The sequence below is a fragment of the Xenopus laevis genome, chromosome 7L, assembly GCF_017654675.1.
Source record: "Xenopus laevis strain J_2021 chromosome 7L, Xenopus_laevis_v10.1, whole genome shotgun sequence".
In the NCBI taxonomy this organism is placed as follows: domain Eukaryota; kingdom Metazoa; phylum Chordata; class Amphibia; order Anura; family Pipidae; genus Xenopus; species Xenopus laevis.
The window spans coordinates 130,025,990-130,031,053 of record NC_054383.1 but is presented as its reverse complement, the minus strand read 5'-3'; positions in this window follow the sequence as shown (position 1 = coordinate 130,031,053).

The window sequence follows — 5,064 nt, the reverse complement described above, 5'->3', positions numbered from 1 at the left end:
TTTTGATAAATGATAAATGTGACCCTATACATAAGGATTAAATTGATTTGCATAGTCTTCATAACTACGGTATAGTCTGTCTTAACTAATTCAGTTATACCATCAGAGAAGATCGACTAAAATGTTTGTTAATTGCCATGTGCAATATAAAGTGATCGACTAAGCCTTGTGTATTTATACAGTTTTTGATACTTTCTTCAGAGCCTAAATCTTGAATTAACTAAAAAGTAGGATGCTTCATAGATGTAACAATGAAATTTGGGACTCTTGGTAAGTATGTATGTACCGTAACAGGTTGCCAAGACTCTTATTTGGAGTTTTCTTCTCCTTTAAATAATTTGTCTACTAGTCTTCTAGACCAAAGAATGTTTACACTAACAGGCACTGAGTTTCTATTTGTTGATCATAAGATTTTCTTGCCTGACTATCTTCTCATACAGCTTAGCCATCATACACACGCTCTCCTCCATCCCATGTGGCTTCTTCCAGTTTCTAGCAATATCTTTTCTCCATATCCTATTCCATCGACCCTTATTAAGATTTTGCAAAGAGATCAACCAGTGAGCCTGCTCATGGATTTGGAGTTCTTGGGTACACCTTTCTGCTGTTTCTAGTTCTGATTCTACTCTAGATATTAAGTCCACATTTCTTCTTCCTGTTATGACCTCTTCTTTATTTCTGCATTCTGTTCTTCCGTTCATGGATTATTTTATTCCTTCATGAACCTAACTACCATAATCTCTCCAGCCAGCAAACTTAAGCGATACTTGACGACTCCCTTCTCTTTTTTTCAGGTTGATTAGTCAACTGGGATTCCTTAGTTTCACCAGCCCAAAAGCTTGGGTTTCAAAACTTCGAACCTAATGCAATGAATGGGCAGGCACCTGCAAAATAGTAGGAAATCTGGAGGTAAATAACAGAACTGCAGAAGGGTGGCTGCTTCAATATAAAAATGTATACATATATCTTACCTTTTGCCGTCAGTTTTTGACCTATCTACTTGTTCTGCATAAACTGGACATGATTGTCCTTATGTGTATATCAGAATACTCTAGATACTAAGTCAATCTTTCTTCTGCCAGCTGTGACCTCTTCTTTATTTCTGCATTCTGTTCTTCAGTCCATGGATTCTCTTCTTCCATCTTGAACCTAACTACCATGATATCTCCAGCCAGCAAATTTTAGCAACATTTGACGACACCCTTCTTCACTAGCCCAACAGCGTAGGTTTCTAAACTTCGAACTCAATGCAACCAATATCTAACCTTTTCACGGTGGATTTTTGACCTATCTAGTTGTTCTGTATAAAGTGGACATGATTGTCCTTATGTGTATATCAGAAGCCTTTTATTGGCAGGCTCTATCAAAATGACCCACTTATCGGCACTTACTTCCTGAGGCCTGCTCATTTGCAATTTTATTAACATGAATCAATTTTTCATTGGTTCAGAAAAAAATCAGCGGTTGCTGACCTTGCACAACATTATAACATCTGCAGCAGGTGAGGCAGGAAATCACTTTTCTAGGTCACATTTATTTTTGTCACAAGCTCCTTCTCTACTGCAGAGTATATGGCACAATTAACCACAATGATTATATTCCACAACAATTATCTGACGTTTTAATCCTCTCCTATTGGCAAGGCCCCCCTAACCAAACTCCTTTTTATTTTCACCAGCTTTGTCGAACATAACTTTCGTACGATTGCTGTTAGGTGCAGAACATCGACTGATCTGTTCTTTAACTACTTTTTTGATCTGAACGGTTAGTGGCAGGTCGGGAGATGAGGAAGTCCAATCGTTCGATGCCCGGCTTTAGGGGGGCTGTTCCTGCTGAATTGTGCTTAGCACAGGGGAATACCTATGCTTGCATAGTTTTATGATATCTCTCTGTATAGGCTATAAGAAAACGTAGGGGCTGTTCCTGCTGAATTGTGCTTAGCACAGGGGAATACCTATGCTTGCATAGTTTTATGATATCTCTCTGTATAGGCTATAAGAAAATGTATGGGCTGTTCCTGCTGAATTGTGCTTAGTACAGGGGGATACCTATGTGCCATGGTTTTTATGGTATCTCTCTATACAGGCTATGAGCAAATAGTGAGGTGTTACTCGATACAATCATACCATGCTCCCTTTGACCCTTTGACACTACACCCTGCCTCTAACACAACAGGTTATAAGGAAGCTTAAAGGAGAATTCAACCATTTTCAAAAAAAAAAACCCTACTCCCACCCCACGTAGACACCCCCCCCCAGCATAGCTGCCCCCCGGGTAAATGCCCCTAACTTTATGAATCTGTGCTAAAATATGGGGCATTTCCCTGGGGGGCAGCTATGCTGGGGGGAGAGGGAGGGGGTTCTACGGCTGAATTCTCCGGTGTAACACCAAATAGAGCCTCCTGTAGGCTGCCAATTCACATAGGCGCTAACAAATAGCCAATCACAGCCCAATTTGGTACCCCCAAGAACATGTTTCATGCTTGCGTTGCTCCCCAACTCTGTTTACAGTTGAATATGGCTCACGAGTAAAAAAAAAAAAAAAGTTTGGGGAACCCAATCTAGAACAATTTTGTGTTTTCCTTATGCGTCTAGGTTTCCTATGTAAAATAAACAGGCGGTTTATTTTGCTGATGATGAAACAGTCCCTAGACTATGTGAACTAGTGATGTGCAGGTTGGGTTTTTCCCGACCCGCACAAAGCTGCTTGCCCTCCCTCCACCAGCCTACCAGCTTCCTTTTATATGCCAACATGCCAACCTGCCCCACCAATGATGTCAAAAAAAGAGGTGGGGCGAGCAGTCAGAAGCCGGCAGTGCAAGGTGGCGGGCGGGGAGAGCAGGAGAAGAGCTCTGGTCACCCGCGAAGAGAAGTTCGAGGTTAGCCCGAACCCACCTGACCCACGGGTATCGGGTCGGCCAGCACATCACTAATGAGAACGTAATATAAAGATTGTATTATTTTACATAAAGGATAGAATAATAAACAGACAGCGTATATTTACCAGCCCTGCATACGATCATGTATAACAATCCACAGCCGCAGCTCATAGAACAACTACTGCGTGTTTCGCTCTTATGAAAGAGAGTCTATTAGTAAGATTAATAATAAATAAACCAGCCTCAGGGTTAATCAGCTTTCTGGTTTCCATGGATCCATTTTGCTTAATTTGCCGCCACAGATTATTGGGAGATATCAGTGTGCGCGCATGGAATACACAAGACTGCCTGTTCTTGCCACTGAGGATCAATTAGAGCAAGTTACATAGTAGCTGAGATTGAAATAACGCCTGGTCAGTAATATTTCACTCTTAAAGGGATACTGTCATGGAAAAAAAGGTTTTTTTCAAAATGAATCAGTTAATAGTGCTGCTCCAGCAGAATTCTGCACTGAAATCCATTTCTCAAAAGAGCAAACTGATTTTTTTTATATTCAATTTTGAAATCTGACATGGGGCTAGACATATTGTCAATTTCCCAGCTGCCCCAAGTCATGTGACTTGTGCTCTGATAAACTTCAATCACTCTTTACTGCTGTACTGCAAGTTAGAGTGATATCACCCCCTCCCTTTTCCCCCCAGCAGCCAAACAAAAGAACAATGGGAAGGTAACCAGATAGCAGCTCCCTAACACAAGATAACAGCTGCCTGGTAGATCTAAGAACAATACTCAATAGTAAAATCCCATGTCCCACTGAGACACATTCAGTTACATTGAGAAGGAAAAACAGCAGCCTGCCAGAAAGCATTTCTCTCCTAAAGTGCAGGCACAAGTCACATGACCTGGGGCAGCTGGGAAATTGACAAAATGTCTAGCCCCATGTCAGATTTCAAAATTAAATTAAAAAAAATCAAGTTTGCTCTTTTGAGAAATGGATTTCAGTGCAGAATTCTGCTGGAGCAGCACTATTAACGGATGCGTTTTGAAAAAATTTTCCTATGACAGTATCCCTTTAAAGTATACTGGAGATAGATTTATTTTTCATTTTGCCTTTACATCGCCTTTAAGGTGGCAGTGCAGAAGGCAATATAAAGGCTGGTTGCTACGGGTTACTGGACGTGGAGTAGATTTTGCATTATACCCCTTTCAAATGGCTGCCTACACAGCAAGCAGAGGATGTGCCAGGGTATCACACTCAAATGAAGCAAGTTTTATAGTCATTTATAGTGAATTTTACCTCAGAAAGTAAAAGCTATACACACTAGGGCCAGTTACTGGCAACATTTGGATCAGATGCATTTGTTGAGGGTGGCACACAATACACTACAGTACATTACTGCCAATATTTCATAATTATGATCAGGGACACTTTGTTGGTGGTAGTAAAGGCGGGAATACACCGATATAAAATGATTATTTGGCCTATATCTGTCAGGTTTCACGTATTATTGTTTCTGCAGCCTGGTAGTCTCCAAGTTACCCACAATTCCCCCGCCCGCCACCAAACACGTCCCTGACAGCTCTTTACTCCGCCCCCTCAGACAGCGGGCGTGGCCAGTCTCTCCCGAGCTCCCGCTTTGTCTATTAGTAAGGGCGGGGTTGGGCGCTACAGCGCTCGTGCACGCGCACCATAACAGGGACGACAATCCCCAGCAGGGGGCGCAGCTTTATAGGACAGTGCAGCCTGATTGGGCAACAGCTGCTGGAATCATGAAACTGTGGGCAAAATAAATTGGTTCGCTTAGCCTAATAGGGTTCCTCTGTTTCCCAGTATAAATGAACTCTGCCTTTTTCCCGCCCGCTATATAAATGTTATGTTTCTCTGTCTCAAGCGCGTCATGAAAATTTTTGTTGTTTTGTTCTCAGGCCCGCCCGCTCTATAATAATAATTTTTTCAAGGTTGCCGCCACACGGAAGCTTTAGGGGTGCCCTAGTGTCGCACACCCGGTCCATTAATCCACGTTTGTTTCTCCGTCGCTTGTGGCTTCTCAGCAGGCCCGCCCGCGTCTGTCAGCCTGTAGTTTGTCGGGCCCGCCCGCGCTCTTGTGTGAGTGCAGTTGTTTGGGCCCGCCCGCGCTCCTGTATGAATGCACTGCGTGTCGGGCCCGCCCGCTTCTCTTTCTCGG